General features: G+C 46.2%; 1 protein-coding gene across 3 annotated transcripts in view; it reads left to right on the forward strand.

The window, feature by feature from the left end:
- Positions 1 to 497: 497 nt before the first annotated feature.
- The window catches only part of LRRC14 (leucine rich repeat containing 14), a 30,868-nt gene continuing 8,447 nt past the window's right edge, over positions 498 to 22,918 (forward strand). Inside the window, exon 1 of one of the 3 annotated variants that reach the window (XM_069220921.1) lies at positions 498 to 605. The gene's annotated coding sequence lies outside the window, so the exon portion shown is untranslated. Of the gene's footprint in view, positions 833 to 22,918 lie in introns of all 3 variants that reach the window. The other 2 variants (XM_069220922.1, XM_069220920.1) reach the window with 2 other exon arrangements.

Raw genomic sequence — 22,918 nt, forward strand, 5'->3', positions numbered from 1 at the left:
TATTATGTAATTGTATGACACCTCTGTATGCTTCCATTTTTGTTGTTTATTTTGTGGAGGAATGTAGTGTTGCACCAGTGACGTAATTGGTTGCATGCACTAGTACTTACTATTGTGAAATCCCAGGGGAGTCGGCAGTGTTTAATTTGGAAATAAAAATGTGCCGGTGATCAAAGGCCGCCTCTTAAATTTGGGGCTGCTGCCATTAAATGTGGGAAAACGGAATACTGATGCAGCGTAATCGGGAAGCCATCTCGGGCCTCTTCAATCCATTTACGGCCACTCCGTGCCCCTTCACCTCACTCTTGCAGCTTTCTACTTTCTCCAAATGTGACGCTTTTTCGTTTTTCTCTTCCTCCCGCTTTCCCATATGTGTCTTTTTTTCTCGCAGCAAATGGTCGGGGCAGAAGAATAAGAGCGGCCCTCAATAATAAGTGCCGGTTCAGCGGAAACGGTCGTACGATTGACATAAACGTCCCAAGAGTGTTTCTCTTCCAACATGGCCGCTTGTGACATCATTCTGGTTACGTCATCAGCCTGAGACCGTCGGCGAGTTGATGTTGCAAACATTTCAGTAGCCGTTGCCTGGGATCGGGAAGGAGGAGGTAAGGGGCGGCGCGCGCTGCCGCGAGCGGGGGCGCCAAGGGCTGCTGTCCGCGAACGCAGTACAGAGGGGCGAGGGCGGCGCGACCCCCATGGTAAGGAGCGTTTCCGCTTCCTCGTCGCAGCTGGCCAGTCAGGCGGAACTGCTGCTGACCCCGGGACAGGAAGAGTAAGATGGAGATGGTTTGGGCAGGAGGTGCGTTGACACCGGACTAAGCGCCCTGATATGGTAGGTGTAGTTACTCGGGGCATGTGTAGGCAGCAAGTGTCATTGGAAGAGCACTGGGAAATAATAATAACGTGCCGGAGCCCGCAGCTCACTCTTGCAGCTTTCTGCTTTTCCCCTTTGTGACACTTTCGTTTTCCTCTTCCTCTCTCTTTCCCATATGTGTCTTTTTCTTGCAGTAAATGCTTGAGGCAGAAAAAGAAGTACCGGCCCTCAAAAATAAGTGCCGGTGCTCGGCACCGGTAATAACCAGCACAAATTAAGCACTGACACAGATACAATAGGCGTCTCATTCCCAGTGCTCTTAAAATATATCATAGCTAGCATAAGTCTCATTACAGTCAAGTTCTTATTATTACAATTAAAGCGCGGCGCCAATAAGTGAGGCCTTGAGAAACATTCACTTTGCTAACCTAGCATGAAAAGAAAACTTTAATATTCTACATGAAACAATGACGTGTTTCGAGATGTTATTTACAATTTATCAATCGTGTGCTGAGTGCATGGGTGAGGGAAAGGGTAAGACATGACTGCGTGTAGAGATAGATGGCTCCTGAATGCAGGAACCATTCTTGAACTTCAAAGCCTACATTGTCATTGTTAAAATTAATATAGTTTCTCATCAAAATGTGTTGAACAAATTGTGTTAATCACATCCTAGTAATACAACTATGTATTTTTGTTAAAACCACTCTATCAACAGTAAAGGAGGTGAGTGGTACGTTCTGCATAGAAAGTGGGTTAGTTAAGTGGCTGTAGGAGGCTGGCCTGGTTTGTAGTGGTACCAAGGGGTACTTACACTCTGCACCAGGTCCAGTTATCCCTTATTAGTGTAGAACAGGTGTCTAGCAGCTTAGGCTGATAGAAAATGGTAGCTTAGCAGAGCAGCTTAGGCTGAACTAGGAGACATGCAAAGCTCCCACTATACCACTAGTGTCATATGCACAATATCATAAGAAAACACAATACACAGATATACTAAAAATAAAGGTACTTTATTTTTATGACAATATGCCAAAAGTATCTCAGTGAGTACCCTCAGTATGAGGATAGCAAATATACACAAGATATATGTACACAATACCAAAATTATGCAGTAATAGCAATAGAAAACAGTGCAAGCAATGTATAGTCACAATAGATTGCAATGGGAGCACATAGGTATAGGGGCAACACAAACCATATATTCTAGAAGTGGAATGCGAACCACGAATGGACCCCAAACCTATGTGAGCTTGTAGAGGGTCACTGGGACTGTAAGAAAACAGTGAGGGCTAGAAAAATAGCCCACCCCAAGACCCTGAAAAGTGGGTGCAAAGTGCACCTAAGTTCCCCAGAGAGCACAGAAGTCGTGATAGGGGAATTCTGCAAGAAAGACCAACACCAGCAATGCAACAACGATGGATTTCCAGACGAGAGTACCTGTGGAACAAGGGGACCAAGTCCAAAAGTCACGATCAAGTCGGGAGTGGGCAGATGCCCAGGAAATGCCAGCTGTGGGTGCAAAGAAGCTGCCACCGAATGGTAGAAGCTGTGGATTCTGCAAGAATGAAGAGGGCTAGAAACTTCCCCTTTGGAGGATGGATGTCCCACGTCGTGAAGAAGCTTGCAGAGGTTTTTTCGTGCAGAAAGACCGCAAACAAGCCTTGCTAGCTGCAAGGGTCGTGGTTAGGGTTTTTGGGTGCTGCTGTGGCCCAGGAGGGACCAGGATGTCGCCAATTGCGTGAGGAGACAGAGGGGGCGTCCAGCAAGACAAAGAGCCCACTCAGAAGCAAGCAGCACCTGCAGAAGTGCCGGAACAGGCACTACGAAGTGGAGTGAACCAGAACTCACCCGAAGTCACAAAGGAAGGTCCCACGACGCCGGAGGACAACTCAGGTCGTGCACTGCAGGTTAGAGTGCCGGGGACCCAGGCTTGGCTGTGCACAAAGGAAATCCTGGAAGAGTGCACAGGAGCCGGAGCAGCTGCAAATCACGCTGTACCCGGCAATGCAGTCTAGCGTGGTGAGGGAAGGACTTACCTCCACCAAACTTGGACTGAAGAGTCACTGGACTGTGGGAGTCACTTGGACAGAGTTGCTGAGGTCAAGGGACCTCGCTCGTCGTGCTGAGAGGAGACCCAGAGGACCGGTGATGCAGTTCTTTGGTGCCTGCGGTTGCAGGGGGAAGATTCCGTCGACCCACGGGAGATTTCTTCAGAGCTTCTAGTGCAGAGAGGAGGCAGACTACCCCCACAGCATGCACCACCAGGAAAACAGCCGAGAAGGCAGCAGGATCAGCGTTACAAGGTCGCAGTAGTCGTCTTTGCTACTTGGTTGCAGTTTTGCAGGCTTCCAGCGCGGTCAGCAGTCGATTCCTTGGCAGAAGGTGAAGAGAGAGATGCAGAGGAACTCTGAGCTCTTGCATTCGTTATCTAAAGAATTCCCCGAAGTAGAGACCCTAAATAGCCAGAAAAGGAGGTTTGGCTATCTAGGAGAGAGGATAGGCTAGCAACACCTGGAGGAGCCTATCAGAAGGAGTCTCTGACGTCACCTGCTGGCCCTGGCCACTCAGAGCAGTCCAATGTGCCAGCAGCACCTCTGTTTCAAAGATGGCAGAGGTCTGGAGCACACTGGAGGAGCTCTGGGCACCTCCCCTGGGAGGTGCAGGTCAGGGGAGTGGTCACTTCCCTTTCCTTTGTCCAGTTTCGCGTCAGAGCAGAGCTGGGGGATCCCTGAACCGGTGTAAACTGGCTTATGCAGAGATGGGCACCATCTGTGCCCATCAAAGCATTTTCAGAGGCTGGGGGAGGCTACTCCTCCCCAGCCCTGACACCTTTTTCCAAAGGCAGAGGGTGTAACACCCTCTCTCTGAGGAAGTCCTTTGTTCTGCCTTCCTGGGCCAAGCCTGGCTGGACCCTAGGAGGGCAGAAACCTGTCTGAGGGGTTAGCAGCTGCAGTGAAACCCCGGGAAAGGCAGTTTGGCAGTACCCGGGTCTGTGCTAGAGACCCGGGGGATCGTGGGATTGTCTCACCAATGCCAGGATGGCATTGGGGTGGCAATTCCATGATCTTAGACATGTTACATGGCCATGTTCGGAGTTACCATTGTGAAGCTATACATAGGTAGTGACCTATGTATAGTGCGCGCGTGTAATGGTGTCCCCGCACTCACAAAGTCCGGGGAATTTGCCCTGAACAATGTGGGGGCACCTTGGCTAGTGCCAGGGTGCCCACACACTAAGTAACTTAGCACCCAACCTTTACCAGGTAAAGGTTAGACATATAGGTGACTTATAAGTTACTTAAGTGCAGTGGTAAATGGCTGTGAAATAACGTGGACGTTATTTCACTCAGGCTGTAGTGGCAGGCCTGTGCAAGAATTGACAGAGCTCCCTATGGGTGGCAAAAGAAATGCTGCAGCCCATAGGGATCTCCTGGAACCCCAATACCCTGGGCACCTTGGTACCATATACTAGGGAATTATAAGGGTGTTCCAGTATGCCAATATGCATTGGTGAATTGGTCACTAGCCTGTTAGTGACAATTTGTACAGAGAGAGCATAACCACTGAGGTTCTGGTTAGCAGAGCCTCAGTGAGACAGTTAGGCATCACACAGGGAACACATACATATAGGTCACAAACTTATGAGCACTGGGGTCCTGACTAGCAGGGTCCCAGTGAAACATAACAAACATACTGAAAACATAGGTTTTCACTATGAGCACTGGGCCCTGGCTAGCAGGATCCCAGTGAGACAGTGAAAACACCCTGACATACACTCACAAACAGGCCGAAAGTGGGGGTAACAAGGCTAGAAAGAGGCTACTTTCTCACACAACCCCCCCCCCCCCCCCCCCCCCCCAAACGAAGGACAATAAGCCTAACTTGGCCAGTTGAGACTTTATTGTCTAAGTGGAGAGTAGCTCTGTAATAGACTGGCTACTCCCTTTATCATCCACTATATGGTTACTTCCCTGTGGGGAGGTAAACCACCCTGTTTGAAGTTTTTTTTAGCTAAGCAACAATGTGAAGATATATTTTCAGAGTTTCTATCAGTAAGTTTTAGTTTAGAGCAGTGGGAATTGTCCACTGAACCTATTTGTAATGATGAAAAAGCCAGACAAGGATGCTGTCTCAGTAAAGCCATAGCTGGGCAAAAACTTTGTCCATATGGCTGGAAGAGGGAACAGGGATGCTGTTTCTCTTTAGTTGGAGCAGGGCAGGGATGCTGTCCTATGAGCTCCACACTAGGGCATGGATGCTGTCCTATGAGCTCCACACTAGGGCAGTGCTGCTATCCTAAGTGTTGTGAGGCAGTGCAGGGTTTCTGCACTAAAGTTTCTCTGGGAGGGTTGGAGGGATGCTCCATATTAACTAAAATGGTGCTCTTTTTCTCACCATTATGAGTTATCCCACAGAGAGGTACTTCCACCTCAGGGAGTACAGCTATGCCAGCTGATGATTCCCTTGGAACAGGTGCCACCCCAGGAGAGGTTTCTCCTACCACAGGAATGGTATCCAGAATGGTAGGGTGGGTAGGGGATACTATGATACCCTTTTTACCTGTTGTTGGAGAGGGATCCTGAGTTTTCAGGCCTTCTCTCCTTTGCTTTTTCATTTCAGTAGAAATGAGAGGGAACAATTCCTCAGGGATACCCAGCATGGCTGCATGGGTATAAAACTCTACATCAGCCCAACCTGAGGCCTCTAGGTCATTACCTAAGAGACAGTCTACAGGTAAGCTAGGTGATACTACCACCTGCTTAGGTCCAGTAACTCCACCCCAACTAAACTGAACTATAGCTAATGGAAGAAACTTAGTGGAGTTATGGACATCAATAATCTTATACTGTTGTCCAATGATGTGTTGTTCAGGAGCCACAAGGTTTTCAGTCACCAAAGTGATACTGGAACTTGTGTCCCTGTAGGCCTGAGCCTCAACACCATTTATTGTAACTGTCTGCCTGTATTTATCCATTGTAAGGGGACAAGCAGCCAGTGTGGCAAGGCCAATGCCACTAGGTGTGACAGAAACTGTCTTGGGACTGACTACCCCAGTTTCTATGATGGACCCATAAGTGAACCCAACTACACCCTTAACTTGACTGTTGCCAGCAGTCCCACCACTAGTACCACTACTGCTAGGGGCACTAGAGCTTGATGTATTAGTGGTGGTAGGCTCAGGGGGTTTACCTGGACAGGACTTATCCCCTGGCCTATGGCCTCTGTTTTTACACACAAAGCACCAAGGCTTTTTAATGTGGGTTGAGAAGAAGAGGAAGAATTTGTTTTATCCCCCCCCTGAAGAGTGTTTAGGATTTGAAGAAGGATCTTTGGTTTTACCCTTGTCCCCATGCTTATCCTGAGATTTCTCACCATCTTTCTTCTTGCCATCCTTGTCACCACCTGTATTAACTTTTCTGTTCACTCTTGTTCTGACCCATTTGTCTGCCTTATTTCCCAATTCTTGGGGAGAGGTCAGATCTGAGTCCACTAGATATTGGTGTAACAAATCAGACGCACAATTATTAAGAATATGCTCTCTCAGGATTAAGTTATACAGGCTTTCATAGTCAGAAACTTTACTGCCATGTAACCACCCCTCCAAGGCCTTCACTGAATGGTCAACAAAGTCTACCCAGTCTTGTGAAGACTCCTTTTTGGGTTCTCTGAACTTGATCCTGTACTGTTCAGTGGTTAAGCCATAACCATCTAGGAGTGCATTCTTAAGAACTGTAAAATTATTGGCATCACTTTCCTTCACAGTAAGGAGCCTATCCCTACCCTTTCCACTGAAAGATAGCCATAGGATAGCAGCCCACTGCCTTTGAGGGACCCCCTGTACAACACAGGCCCTCTCAAGTGCAGCAAACCACTGGTTAATGTCATCCCCCTCCTTATAAGGGGGAACTATCTTGTGCAGATTCCTAGAATCATGCTCTTTCTCAGGATTACTATCTGTAAAACTGCTGCTGCCACCATGGGGTCCAAACCCCAACCTCTGTCTTTCTTTTTCTAAGTCAAATGCTTCCCTGTCTAGATCCAGCTGTTGCTTTTTAAGCTTCAGCCTGGACTCTTCCACTCTCAATCTATTGAGTTCCCTTTCTAACATTCTGTCTTCAGGGAGGGTGGTTTGGGCATGCCTTGACACAGAAGAATGGTGTGAATGGACAGAGGGAGACCTGTCCCTAACAGATGGCACTCTAACATTCTGGCCTACAGAAGTAACACTCCTACTGTGATGAGAACTCACATTAGTACCAGCCATGCTAGGTGGCCTGCTAAGGGGCATGTTGGGAAGGTTCCCTTCTAACACTTTTACTGGGGCTACCCCAGAATTAGAGTGTGAACCATCAGCTAATTTCTCACCAGATGTGCCAACTATGGTCTTATCCTGTTCAATGAGCATATTAACTAACAGCTCTCTTGAGGGATTCTTCCCCACCCCTAAACCTCTTTCAATGCAGAGACTCCTTGCTCCTTTCCAGCTAAGGTGATCATAAGCAATTCTGGTCAGATCAACAGTTTGACCTGTGCCAGACATGATAGAAAAGGTTTAAGGGACAGAAAAAGAAAGAAAAAGTTTCAGGATTTTTTAAATGGAAACAGAAAAAAACCTTTTTCAACTTTTAAGAACTTTTTGAAAGTTTTAGAGGTACTTTTCAACACTTAGCAATAGAGTAAGAGGAGAAAAGTAAAACTTTTTGGTTAGGTGTACATACACTGAACTTGTTTTGTATATTTTTCTCTTATGAAAAGTACAAAATGACAAAGTGGTAAGTAGTTGCAAGTACTTATCCCACCACTGCACAACCAATGTAGGAGGCTGGCCTGGTTTGTAGTGGTACCAAGGGGTACTTACACTCTGCACCAGGTCCAGTTATCCCTTATTAGTGTAGAAGAGGTGTCTAGCAGCTTAGGCTGATAGAAAATGGTAGCTTAGCAGAGCAGCTTAGGCTGAACTAGGAGACATGCAAAGCTCCCACTATACCACTAGTGTCATATGCACAATATCATAAGAAAACACAATACACAGATATACTAAAAATAAAGGTACTTTATTTTTATGACAATATGCCAAAAGTATCTCAGTGAGTACCCTCAGTATGAGGATAGCAAATATACACAAGATATATGTACACAATACCAAAATTATGCAGTAATAGCAATAGAAAACAGTGCAAGCAATGTATAGTCACAATAGATTGCAATGGGAGCACATAGGTATAGGGGCAACACAAACCATATATTCTAGAAGTGGAATGCGAACCACGAATGGACCCCAAACCTATGTGAGCTTGTAGAGGGTCGCTGGGACTGTAAGAAAACAGTGAGGGTTAGAAAAATAGCCCACCCCAAGACCCTGAAAAGTGGGTGCAAAGTGCACTTAAGTTCCCCAGAGAGCACAGAAGTCGTGATAGGGGAATTCTTCAAGAAAGACCAACACCAGCAATGCAACAACAATGGATTTCCAGACGAGAGTACCTGTGGAACAAGGGGACCAAGTCCAAAAGTCACGATCAAGTCGGGAGTGGGCAGATGCCCAGGAAATGCCAGCTGTGGGTGCAAAGAAGCTGCCACCGGATGGTAGAAGCTGTGGATTCTGCAAGAACGAAGAGGGCTAGAAACTTCCCCTTTGGAGGATGGATGTCCCACGTCGTGAAGAAGCTTGCAGAGGTGTTTTCGTGCAGAAAGACCGCAAACAAGCCTTGCTAGCTGCAAGGGTCGCGGTTAGGGTTTTTGGGTGCTGCTGTGACCCAGGAGGGACCAGGATGTCGCCAATTGCGTGAGGAGACAGAGGGGGCGTCCAGCAAGACAAAGAGCCCACTCAGAAGCAAGCAGCACCCGCAGAAGTGCCGGAACAGGCACTACGAAGTGGAGTGAACCGGAGCTCACCCGAAGTCACAAAGGAAGGTCCCACGACGCCAGAGGACAACTCAGGAGGTCGTGCACTGCAGGTTAGAGTGCCAGGGACCCCGGCTTGGCTGTGCACAAAGGAAATCCTGGAAGAGTGCACAGGAGCCGGAGCAGCTGCAAATCACGCGGTACCCGGCAATGCAGTCTAGCGTGGTGAGGCAAGGACTTACCTCCACCAAACTTGGACTGAAGAGTCACTGGACTGTGGGAGTCAAGGGACCTCGCTCGTCGTGCTGAGAGGAGACCCAGAGGACCGGTGATGCAGTTCTTTGGTGCCTGCGGTTGCAGGGGGAAGATTCCGTCGACCCACAGGAGATTTCTTCGGAGCTTCTAGTGCAGAGAGGAGGCAGACTACCCCCACAGCATGCACCACCAGGAAAACAGTCGAGAAGGCGGCAGGATCAGCGTTACAAGGTCACAGTAGTCGTCTTTGCTACTTTGTTGCAGTTTTGCAGGCTTCCAGCGCGGTCAGCAGTCGATTCCTTGGCAGAAGGTGAAGATAGAGATGCAGAGGAACTCTGATGAGCTCTTGCATTCGTTATCTAAAGAATTCCCCAAAGTAGAGACCCTAAATAGCCAGAAAAGTAGGTTTGGCTACCTAGGAGAGAGGATAGGCTAGCAACACCTGGAGGAGCCTATCAGAAGGAGTCTCCGACGTCACCTGCTGGCCATGGCCACTCAGAGCAGTCCAGTGTGCCAGCAGCACCTCTGTTTCCAAGATGGCAGAGGTCTGGAGCACACTGGAGGAGCTCTGGGCACCTCCCCTTTGTCCAGTTTTGCACCAGAGCATGGCTGGGGGATCCCTGAACCGGTGTAGACTGGCTTATGCAGAGATGGGCAAAATCTGTGCCCATCATGAAAGCATTTCCAGAGGCTGGGGGAGGCTACTCCTCCCCAGCCCTGACACCTTTTTCCAAAGGGAGAGGGTGTAACACCCTCTCTCTGAGGAACTCCTTTGTTCTGCCTTCCTGGACCAAGCCTGGCTGGACCCCAGGAGGGCAGAAACCTGTCTGAGGGGTTGGCAGCAGCTGCAGTGAAACCCCGGGAAAGGCAGTTTGGCAGTACCCGGGTCTGTGCTAGAGACCCGGGGGATCATGGGATTGTCTCACCAATGCCAGGATGGCATTGGGGTGGCAATTCCATGATCTTAGACATGTTACATGGCCATGTTCGGAGTTACCATTGTGAAGCTATACATAGGTAGTGACCTATGTATAGTGCACGCGTGTAATGTTGTCCCCGCACTCACAAAGTCCGGGGAATTTGCCCTGAACAATGTGGGGGCACCTTGGCTAGTGCCAGGGTGCCCACACACTAAGTAACTTTGCACCCAACCTTTACCAGGTAAAGGTTAGACTTATAGGTGACTTATAAGTTACTTAAGTGCAGTGGTAAATGGCTGTGAAATAACGTGGACGTTATTTCAATCAGGCTGCAGTGGCAGGCCTGTGTAAGAATTGTCAGAGCTCCCTATGGGTGGCAAAAGAAATGCTGCAGCCCATAGGGATCTCCTGGAACCCCAATACCCTGGGTACCTTAGTACCATATACTAGGGAATTATAAGGGTGTTCCAGTATGCCAATATGCATTGGTGAATTGGTCACTAGCCTGTTAGTGACAATTTGTATAGAGAGAGCATAACCACTGAGGTTCTGGTTAGCAGAGCCTCAGTGAGACAGTTAGGCATCACACAGGGAACACATACATATAGGCCACAAACTTATGAGCACTGGGGTCCTGACTAGCAGGGTCCCAGTGACACATAACAAACATACTGAAAACATAGGTTTTTCACTATGAGCACTGGGCCCTGACTAGCAGGATCACAGTGAGACAGTGAAAACACCCTGACATACACTCACAAACAGGCCAAAAGTGGGGGTAACAAGGCTAGAAAGAGGCTACTTTCTCACTTTGGCTGAATACTCTCACACAGTAAGGGGAAGAAATGGGATACAACATGCATAGTAGGGAGCATTGCAAAGTGTGATGGGTTAAGTGGCTGCAGTTCCCTGCACATTAATAGAAGAGGATGGGCTATACTCTGCGCACCCTACTTCAGGCATAGAAAGGAAGGCACTTTGTACTTTTTCGGTGAGTTAAGTGACTGGGGACCCCTGCAGAATAAGGGGTGGAATTGCAAATCCCACTTAATGCACAGAACGGAGAGATAAAGGGTGTGCCCCCTTTGTTATGTTTTGTTATATTGATTTGTATAGCACTCGAATCACCCAAGAGGGTATCCTGGCACTTGTGTAGGGGTTTGGTCCCAAGGTGCTTATACGAAGAGACAGTTGTTCTTGAGGTCTGCAAGAAGCTGAAGTGAGGAGGAGCCTCTGATTTGTTGAGGGAGGTTCCTCCATGTCTTGGGTGTGATGTAAAGCTCCAGTTTTGTGTGCATGCGTGAGAGTCGGACAGAGACTAGGTGTCTGGTAAGTTGGTGAAAATGTATGCAGCTGTTCAGGTATTCTGGTCCTGTGTTTTATAGGGCTTTGTATGTGTGTGAAACATTTGAATTGGCTACGCTTGTGAATGGGGAGCCAGTGAAGCTTCCTGAGGTGCTGTGTGTTGTGGATGCATTGTGGAAGGTCAAATAAGAGTCTTGCAGTGGATGGTCTAGAATCTTTGTAGGAGTTGTTTGGCCATTCCCTCATGAAGTGTTTCCGTACTCCAGACTGCTGGTGATAAGTGCTTGCATGATGGTCTGTCTGAGGCAACCATTTGAAGTTGTTTGACAGCAACTGTAAGGATGGAGCTACTGGTTCACGGCTGGTCCTGCAGATGCAGGGCAGCCCTACTCGGGCTGTTCTGGTCCATATGGGGTTGCCTTGCACAGGCCGATCCCGAGCATAGGCAAGGCGTTGCACGGGTCTCACCACCTGGGTGGGGGACCATGGTTCAAGTCGCATCGCTGCCTCAGGTTGGGCGATGGGTCAGGTGATGCCATAGCTTCATAATGCAGCCGCAATGGCTCAGGCCACAGTGCAACTTCACGAGTCTGGCACAGTGGCTCCAGTCATGCAGCAACTTCACAAGTTGTGCGCAGAAACTCCAGTCACGCTGCAGCTTCATGCTTTGAGCCCAGTGGCTCAGATCATGCTGCAGCTTCACCATTCTTGACTGTACTCTCGGGGGAAAAGTTTCTGGCCCAGTCACACATCGCTCTTCATAGTCTTCTGCAGATCCATCACTCCAGGTTCATACTGCAGGCTGGCTGGTTTCCAGGCGGTTCAAGACAGGTGATCAGCTCTTCAGCAAGAGATGTACTTGGGTAATGTTCCTCTCACCTCTGGTAAGCAGCTGTCTAAGAGACAAAAATCAATTCCAATTGCACAGCAGTCCTCTGAGTACTCTGCACAGCAGTCCCTTCCTTGATCAGAAATAACTTGGAACAACAAGTGTGACATTTGCTCCTACTTTATTCTGTCAAAGCAGAAAAGAAATGGTGATTCACTGTCTGCACACTCGGAAACAGTATGTGTCAGTTCCTCTTTCAAGTGTGCTCTCCAGAAACAGCCTTCGTGCAGAGTGATGCTCTTCATAGCAGTGTTGTCTCCTGCCTGGAGCACCCTCAACAAAGGCACCCACAGATGTGAGCTTTCTAAACCTAGTTGTCATCACCTACACTGAAGAGTGATTAGGAAATAGCAAAAGCCTGGCCTCGCCAAAGCGGTCCCTCCTACTTTGAGCAACAGAGACTGCAGTCCCACCCATCACCCCTATTATCTACTTATTGACAGTGTTACAGGGAGGTTAATCAGCAGCTCCTCTTAACAAAAGGCCTAATAGAATTTCTGAAGGAGTCTTATCTTCTGTTTCTCACTTCATTGTCTGGTCTTCTCCCTCCGGCCAGTTTCAGGAATGTCAACAATATACTCTTCTTTTTTTTTTTTTTTTGTGTGTGCAAGATACCCAGTCAAGGGTTTCCAAAATGGATCCCACAGGCCTCCATTACCCTTGTTCAGTCATACAAACCATGCATGTACCTTGTAGGCCATACATACAGATATTCATAGCATACACTTGTAATGTCAGTGCTGTGATAGGCTCATAGAAGCAAAACTTTACATGAGTCGACAAGTTGGCCTCCACTGCAGTGACACTTATACAGATGTCTGGTTACAACTAGATTTACATAAAACAGGGCAGCACCACCGCTGCTTTATGTGCCTGTGACAGTAGTTGACTGCCTGTTCAATGAGGGAAGGCCTGGTACGTCACTCCCTGTTACAGGAAAGATCTAAGACCTTACTTATGTCAAGGGACAGGTGTAGGACGCGGCGCGCATGCTAGATTAATATGAGGATAGGGCCAAAAAAGTAGATACTCATAGTCAGGCACTCGGATCAGGGGAGCATGAATGTACACAATACAGAGAATCTTCCTGCCCAAGCACTAGGTCAAGACACACAAAGACTTTCAGATTTTTTTAAGCGACTCACAGATACGTGCTCAGTATTTTGCATTGTTCTCCTTTTGTTGCAATATAGCGTTGATTAAGGCGTACACAGTATTTGTTGATATTAATCTAAATTTAGAAATTTTATTTTTATCTTGCATTGGATGTATACAGTGGAGCTTATTACACTTTTTTAGTAAAGAATTAGATTTTTAATCCTGTAAAAGCTTTAATTGAGATTTTCCTAGCCTTGGTGTCAGAAAGGCTAGATTTTATTAAAGACAAGGAGGCGAGTATTATGCTTTTCTTTTCCTACTTTATTTAAACAGCAGCCAAGAACTACAAATCCCAGAATCCCTGGGAAAAGAACTACAAAAATGCATCACAATGGGGCCAACCAATCACGCAATGAGCCCCATAATAACAATCTTGACTGAGAGCACCGAGTCCTCTTTTCTTGTGAATGTCAGTCAATGGAGTAACTCGAAAAAAGCCATAATAAACCATAGAGAGTCAAAATGGCAGAGAGGTAGTCTTTGCAGAAGTCCTTGAGGAAAGGATAAACTGTAGAGCCGGATGATTCCTGTGAAGGTCCAGAACGATGAGCCGATAGAAGATGGTCAGCCAGAAGCTGTGTTGCTGGTTGCGGTTGAGGCAACTGGAAAAAAAGAAAACAGGGAGGGTTAGATGAGGAGGGATAATACTTGCCTCCTTGTCTTTAATAAAATCTAGCCTTTCTGACACCAAGGCTAGGAAAATCTAAGTTTTATTACAAGACAGGAGGCTCGTATTATGCTTGTTCAAAGCAATGAAATAACCGTTTGCAAAGGATGATCAACAGGTTTACAATAGAAGGTTCTAAATGTACTAACGTTAGACCAATCTGCAGATCTAAGGATATCATGCAAACTAGCACCAGACCAAAAGGCACAAGAAGCCGTAGCTTCTCTAACGGAATGGGCGCCATAAATTTTGCTACGGACCCCAGCCAAAGACATCAGCCACATTACCTACCGAGCCAAAGTGGGAGATGAGACAGGTTTGTGGGGCTTCAGAAAGGAAATCAGCAACTGAGATGAGGAAGGAACCCTGAGATCTGCAGTTCGTGAAACGTAAGTTTACAAGCAATTACCAACCCACAATTTGGGTTGAGAGGGAAAAAAGGGATAAAGGACAGAAGACAAATTGGTCTTGGTACGTCTAGATACATTAAAATACACACCTAAAGCGGAAAAATGAAAGGAGGAAACATCCAGAGCCTTTACATCTGAAACACGTTTGATAGATACAAGACAGAGGAGCATAGTGAGCTTTAGAAGACAAATATTTCAAAGATAGATCAGCATTATCAGGCCAAGAAATAATCAGACGAAGGACTGAGTTCACATCCCACATAGAATTATATTTGGGGACTTGAGGTTTGGAAAAACGTACTCCTTTTAGAAGACGACAAACTAAAGGCTGTTCTCCTACTGGTCTACCATCTACCCTGACATGTTCTGAAGAGATTGCAGACCTATAGGTATTGACGGTATGGTAAGCTTTGCCTTGAGAATCTAGGAAATTTACAACTAAGGTAACGTCTGCTGAAACTGGATTGGAATTCCTGTCCACACACCAGCTACACCATACTGACCAGGCAGAACGGTAGACCCTTGAAGTACCTGGAGCCCAGGATTGCTGGATGAATTGGACAGCCTGTTCCGAAATTCCTGGGGTTCTCCAGGAAGCCCTGAAATCCTCTAAGCTATGAGATACAGGGAACCTTGTAATACAAGATTTTGGGGAAGACCCTGGGGATTCAAAAGAAGATCGGGGAAAGGAGGGATCAGGATTGGAAGATCTGACGAGAGTTCTAACAGGGTTGTATACCAAGGTTGAGACTGCCAGAATGGGGTGACTAGAACTAGAGAGGAACATTGGCGGCAAACGTGTGCCAGGACCCGAGCAATAAAAAGGAAGGGGGGAAAGGCATACAGAAGGGAAGGAGGCCACGCTTGAAGAAAAGCGTTGGTAGCCAAGGCCAAAGGATCTGGTCTCCAACTGAAGAAGTTCGGAAGTTGGAAGTTGAGCCTTGAGGTAAAAAGGTCTATGGGCATAGTACCGAAAATAGAAGAAAGGAGCTTGAATATGGAAGGGTGAAGCTGCCAATCGCTTGAATCCTGGGAGTGTCTTGAGAACCAATCGGCCACTACATTCAGATTGCCTGGGAGGTATTCTGCCCTGACTGAAATGTTTTTGTGAAGACAAAACTCCCAGAGACTCTCGGCCAAGAAAGCCAAAGGTTTGGATCTTGTTCCGCCCAGGCGATTTATGTATGTTACGGCATATACGTTGTCCATTCTGAGAAGAATGGAGCATTTTACCCTGTCTTTTGTAAAGGACTGGATGGCAAAGGAACCTGCAAGCATCTCTAAACAGTTTATGTGCAGGGACGACTCCTGAATGGACCATGGACCCCCAGTCGAGTGTGGACCACATCTTGCGCCCCAACCTGTCAGACAAGATCTGGGGCGGCAGAGAAAATTGTTCTCCCGTTCCAGGCGTCTAAATGACTCATCCACCATGTGAGTTCTTCCCTGGACTCTGCATCTAGGACAACCTGATCTGAATATGAGAGACCTTGTTGAAGGTGACAGATCTTGAGCCTCTTGAGGGCTCTGTAATGAAGAGGGCCTGGAAAAATGGCCTGGATGGAAGAAGAAAGCAGGCCTACGAGACAAGCAAGCGCTCTGATGAAAGAACAAGGGAGAGACAAGGCATGACGAATCTCTTTCTTTATTAAGGAGACTTTGTATTGAGGAAGCTGGAGAATCGACTAGGTAGTGTTGACTTGAAACCCCAGGAACTCGAGAGTTTGTGAAGGAATTAAAGCAGACTTTTGGAGATTTATAAGGAAGGCCCAGTTGAGAAAGAAGGTCTTGACAAAGATTTAGTTGATTTACAAGGGAAGACTTGTCTTGCGCCATAATAAGGAAGTCGTCGAGATAGACGATAAGTCGTATCCCTTGAGCCCTGAGGAAGGCTACCACAGGTTTGAGTATCTTGGTGAAACACCAAGGGGCGGAGGAAAGACCGAAGGGAAGAGTTTTGAATTGAAAGAAAGTATTTTCCCACTGGAATTGAAGACATTTTCTGTAAGAGGGATGGACAGGCACTGAAAGATAGGCGTCCTGAAGATCTATGCGAACCAGCCAGTCGTTGTGAAGGAGGAGATCCCTGAGATGGAGAATAGTTTCCATCTTGAAATGGTGCTAAACTACGAAATTGTTGAACTCTTAAGTTTGACAGGACTATGTTTTTTGTTCTTCTTTTGAGCCAAAAAGATATTGCTGAGAAAGCCGGAAGGTTTGAGAACCACTTCCTCGATAGCCTGTTTTGATAGTAAAGCTTGTATCTCGTCCTGAATGAGGCGAGACTGATTGCGAGAAAAAAGGAGAGGACAAGGAAGAAAGGGCTGACAAGCGGTTTGGTAAAGATCTATGCAATAACCTTGAACGGTCTGAATTACCCAAGGATCGGAAGTTATTGACAACCAAGTGTTTAGACACAAAGCTAGTCTGCCTCCTACTGGAGGAAGGCCAGAACTGAAAGTTCTTACCTGCAGGTTGTTCTCCTTTGGATCTGTAACCCCTATTGTGGCCACCGCTGAACCTGCGGGGGTAGAATTGGGGTTTGTACCCCTGGTAGACGTCGAGCTGGTTTGGTTTGGGAGTAGTAGCCTCTGAGGGATTGTCCTCTTGCTGAGAAGCGGCCGGCAAAACGACTCCTTTACCAGTCCTTCCAAAAACCTGATTGCAAAAAATTATTTTCATAGAGGAATGGGCTTTATCCAAGTAATTGAAGGTAGAGACATACTTACTCATCTCCTTTATAAAAGAGTCTCCAAAAAGAAGTCCATCAGCATTAAGACCTTCCTCCTTGGAAGCAAGAGAGCTGAGCTTAGGATCAATCCTGAAGAGAAGTCTTTTGCGGCGTTCTTGCAAAATGTAGGCGTTGGCATTGGCCAGCATACAAATCGCCCGTTGAGCCCAGTTGGAAAGGATGTCCGGATCCACTTGTGAACCTTCTATTTTTGCTTCCTCAGCAAGGTCAAAAATCCTGGTGAGGGGACCCACGCGGTCTAGAAGTCTGTCCTGACAATTTGACCAGGCACAGTCAACTCTTTTTTTTTTTTTGGGGGGGGGGGGGGGGGGGTCCTTTCCAAATTTAGTAAAGAAGAGTAACATATTAGGGTCAATGGCGGGGGTGTCTGTAACTGTAAAAGGAAGGGAGGGTCTGGGACATTCAGACTTTAGTTTGTTTCTGGGTGACTTATCAAGAGGGTGCCAGAGATCGAAGGAAACATCATCCGAAACATGGTCGGAGGGAAACCACTCAGAGGAATTGGGATGATGGATGGAAGTAGGGTCAAACATGGGGTCACCATCAGGATCAACAAGATCCTCGGTTACTAAGTGAGGGGAATTATCATGAGGAGAAATGTTACGACTTTTCTCCGGAGGCCCATCAAAAGTCATAATTTAGCGTGTCTTGTAAGACATCGTCCCCGTCACTGTCCGTGTCCCGTAAATGAAGAATATTAAGAGGGGAGGAAGGGACCCCCGAAGAATTCGCCTCTCGGGTTGGAGGCCCAAATTTGGAAGAAACGCCTTTTGAAAGTGAATGAGAATGAGATACACATTTCTTACCTCTCAAAGGAGGATTAGCCTTGGGTGTATGAAGCATTTTAGAAATGGAGGCTTCTACATTTTTTTAAATGTCCAACATAGACACTGAAACAGCGTGTTGGACTGAATCCTTAATAAAGGATTTCAAATGATCTTTTATCTGTATGGATTGGGTCTGGTCATCCTCTGACATAATGGAAGGGAAAAAATTAGGATTTGAGAGAAAAAAGGGGTAAAAACGAAAGTAAAAGTGAAAGAACAGGCTGCAATCCTGTTAAACGTGAGGAAACCGGTGAGGAAGGGGTTAAAATGCCAGTTGTGAGAGAGGGGGAGTGTCTGCCTTGGAGAGGCTGGCAGGGGGTGTGCAGTGGGCGTGCCACCAGAAACTAAATGAAGGGAAACCCTCGCCGCACCAGAAGCGGAGGGTAAACACAATTAAACGAAGCCGAGCGTGTGAACGAAGCCGAGCGTGTGACTTAACAAGCGGGCGAAGCGAGGTAAGAATACCTCAGGCGCCGCTCCCAGAACGTCTATAGAATGTTCTGAAAGCTGGCCTAACGTGCGAAAAAGCGCAAATGAGGACGCGCAAGCACGCATGGAAGGGAATCGCAGAGCACGATAGAAACGAGCAAGGAACACGTAAAATACATAAATAAAACGTAATACACACACAAATATCCTTAATTAAATATATAATTGGCGAGCAGGGTACTTATCTTGACTGCGAGCAGCAAGAAAAGAGGGCTTGGTGCTCTCAGTCAAGATTGTTATTATGGGGCTCGTTGCATGATTGGTTGGCCCCATTGTGATGTATTTTTGTAGTGCTTTTCCCAGGGATTCTGGGATTTGTAGTTCTTGGCTGCTGTTTAAATAAAGTAGGAAAAGAAAAGCATAATCCTGTCTTGTAATAAAATTTACCATTCTTCTTTACTTGTAAGCAGATTGTGCCATGTCTTAATCATTGAACTATAATTGCTCAATGCCATTGAAATTTCACTTCTTTCTAAATGGATAAATAATTGAGAGTCGACACATGCTTTAGTGTGTGTGTGTGTGTGTGTGTGTGTGTGTGTGTGTGTATATATATATATATATATATATATATATATATATATATATATATATATTCTTTTAAACCTTAGTATACACTGGTTCCATGACCTCTGGGGATTCTTGTGTTCCAAAATGGCCAGTGATAGGTTGACATACAGGATGGTCTTTCTCTGAGCAAGAGTAATCTTCTAGCATGTGACCAGGCACAATGACTAGATTTCTTTAACCTTACCCTTATTATGCTGGCTGGCCTATAGAGTAGTATATATATATATATGTTCTTCGTCATATGGCAGTGTTCTCTCTTTATTGGAGCTTGTACAATTAAACGTTCATTTGTTTCAAGACTCCTAGTTTTTGTTGCAATTTAGCTAAAGTTAATTAAGCCATCTTTCTGATTATTCCAAGATCTGGCTATGAAAAGGCAACACATATTTCAGTTCAACATATTGACATTCAATAAGTACATGTTATTGAATGATCGCTTAGAGTAATGGTCCTGAGTCTCAGAAAAGTTAGTGAAGCTGCACTCTGAGGCAATGACCTTGCATTGCTGTATATTTACTCGTTTTTGGGGTTCCAACCATTTTCTAATGTATGCTTAGAAACCTACGCTAGCTGTAGGTTTTTAGATGCAGTTATTTAAAGCATTTATAAGTACACTATTTACACACATTTGCTTTTGAGAAAATGCTCATTCTCTTTTCACTGCACCATCAACATATATTCTAGCCACTAGTCCATCCATTTTTAGGGGAGATCCCGTGTCCTTTCCACTGTGGAAAAGGCTTTACTCCTTCCCTTGTCTAGAGAAAATGTATTTTCGAGTTTGGCAATGGGAATGCCCAGAGTGTTTTTCAGTCTACACAAACTCTTAAATATTCCAGTCCTGATCCCCCCCCCCCCTAGTTTCTGCCAGTTGTAGCAGATTTACTCACTCAAGAAATATGTGAGCGATACAATGCTAGCACAACAATGCTATGTAAAAGCCAAAAGTGGTTTTGTACTCCTAAAAAAAAAAAAAAAAAAATGTGCATGCATAAGGCGAACAATCATGCTTAAATAGACTTATGAACCACGTCCCTTGTCCTTAAACTTTGCCTAAAAATCAAAACTACTTAGCAAAACTGGATGGAACCGTTGCAATTTTTTCATGATGTCAATAGTTTCCAGTGCATTTTATTTCAGAAGCAGTCTCAAATCTCGTACAAATTGATGTACTTTCAAGAGGTGTTTACAAACTAATATTTCAGATTTTATGATGTTCTTACATGTTCCTTGGAGTTCTAGCTACTTTTGGCACTGGCAAAACTAGAGTTTTCAAAAAGAAATTATTTATTGCTTGAACAGTATCTGGTGAACAGCAGCCTGTTTAATAACAATTTGTTTAGTGGAAAACTGACTATAGATTTAATCGCTGCACAGATATCAAAAGTAGCATCTGCGTGCCTGCTTAAATCTTTGTAGGACTGTGCTTGCCTTTGGTTTTCAAGTAGTCAGAAAAGCTGAATAATTTGAATGATTGCTCCTGTATCTGAGGAGGCACCACATTTATTTATATATACATATCAAGAGACATTACCAGGGGAAACAACAAAGTATTATGTTTTACAAACCAGCTATGCATTTACACGGTGGAGTCACTGTGCCATTAACTTAAGTTGAGCCTGGAGTTCACCTTCTATGCATAAGAAACTTGCTGCAGCGTAATAGGAAAGTCTGTGCTTTAGTGAGTCATGATTCTGAATACCTGTATAGCGAGATCACTGAGAAATCAAGCACACATCAGCTGGCTTGAAGGGTGGGGGTGCAAAAAAAGTGCCTTCTAAAAATCCTCACTTCTCCATCCCCGAAGGTCAGTGTTAGGAGCTCAAATTAGATCAAGGACCCACGCTTGAAGCTGAGTCTTGTTGTGTCGGCACACGAAGATGGTCTGCTTAAAGAAACAGGAAACACTTACATTTTTTGTCCAGTCTGGTAGGAATTTACATAATTGGATCTTCCATCATCCTTATGTACAGGAAGTGACATCCTGGCATCCTCCTCATGGTACCCTGCTCTCCTCCCCCGCCTAAGACCTAGTTAATGGCAGCTACAGTGGGCACTCCAAAGACAATCACCAGAAACTGTCGTTCTCCACCATCCTCTGCTAACCTACTGTGCTCGGCCATGCTTTCAACACCGACCGCCTCTCACCGTACTGCTTCCACAAAACACAGTAGGAGCTTTCTCATGCGTGTCCAGCAAGTTCTCATGCTTTTTCCCACACCCTACCCCACCACTCCTGCTCCAACAGACCTTTCCTCACTTTCTCAAACCATCCACCTGCTCACACACACAAACACAACACACCACACTACACTTGCATGCATGCACCTCAACACCTGCTCTCTGACCAAACATGCTATGAGGAGATGGAACCTATTGCACAACCTCTTTCTGGACATGAGCTTCCTCATGGAAACCTGGCTAAACCCAGCCTCTGCACTTGACATCGCTACATCCTTCCCCACCAGCTACAAGATCACCAGGCAAGACCGTTGGCACACGCTCAGAGGTGGAGTACTATGATATTTAAAGATACGTTCAGCTGCATCACCTACTCAGACAACCCCACCAGCTATCTGTCAAGATATGCATCACAGCCAACTTCTCCTTGGGCGGAATCCTTGTATACAGACAACCAGAGCCCCACACCTGTGTTGCCAGCGATATCACAGACTTCATTGCAACCCTTATCAACACCAGCACCTTCATCTGCCACATAGACCTTAACTTTTACTTAGAAGAAACATTGACCCAAACTCTACGCCCTTTCGAGGAAACCTTGACCTCTCCCAACACGTTACCAAACCCATTCATGCTGCCGGACACCTGTTGGACCTGATTTGCTCCTCAATCGGCAGCATCACAGTAGACGGGCCATCAACTCTAACCTGGACAGACTATGCCCGTGTCAGTTTCAGCATACCCATCCCACACCACTACACATGTACCATCACCAGACCCCCGCCACAGCTAGAAAAGTGTAGAGGAATGGGCATCCATTCCGATCAGCGATGCACTAACACCCATCCTCAATACCTCTGTTGACTCAGCCACATTCTTGGACACCTGGAAACATGCCACCATCACACCATTCATTGCTCAAGTAACCACCTGCTGTCTCACCCACCCTTTCCAACTACAGACCCATCTCCCTCCTACCATACCCTACAAAAGTCTTGGAGAAATAAATCAACCTATGCCTCATCGACCATGTTCACATGAGACAGTTCAAATTCAAACCTAACCACAGTAAAGAAACCACACCCATCGCCAAGATCCTTACAGAGGAGACATGGCAACCATCATCCTCTCTGCAGCATTTGATAAGTCTTACACCCTATCCTCATCAGACACCTGCAAGATATTGGCTTCCAAGGACCCACCTTCCACTAGATCTGATCCTTAGCTGATAGAATGCCTTAGTCGCTCAGCCCCACCCTCTTCAACACATGCATGATTTCTCTGGCCAGCGTCATGCGTGCACATAACAACATTCTCATCTAAGCTGACGACATGATTCTCATATTAGTCTTCTCAGACAAGACACCCAACAAAAGGAACAAGTTCACCTTCTGCATGACCAAAGTTGCCAACTGTCCCACGCTCAACACTGCGAAGACCGAACTAGTGATCTTCAGGAAGAACATCTCACCATGAAAATCCAGTTGGTGGCTAGCTAAACTTGTACCCACATCCATATCTAGCACGAACGCAAGAAACCTCAGAATAATCATCAACAGCAAACTGGACATAACCGCAATACTCTGCGTCATCACTTCATCCTGCTTTCATACCCTGAAGATGCTAACGAAGATCTTCAAATGGCTCCAAAGCAACTCTAGAAAAACTGTCACTCACGCCCTAGTCACCAGCAAATTGGACTATAGGACCTAAGCACCAACAGAACTCATCCTCAATCACCCACACACAATCATACCACGCCTTGGTGAGCACCACTGATACTCGATACACAAACATGCTCATTTAAATCTCAATCTCTCTCTTTTCGCATCAACCCCC

The sequence above is a fragment of the Pleurodeles waltl genome, chromosome 2_2, assembly GCF_031143425.1.
Source record: "Pleurodeles waltl isolate 20211129_DDA chromosome 2_2, aPleWal1.hap1.20221129, whole genome shotgun sequence".
Classification (NCBI taxonomy): domain Eukaryota; kingdom Metazoa; phylum Chordata; class Amphibia; order Caudata; family Salamandridae; genus Pleurodeles; species Pleurodeles waltl.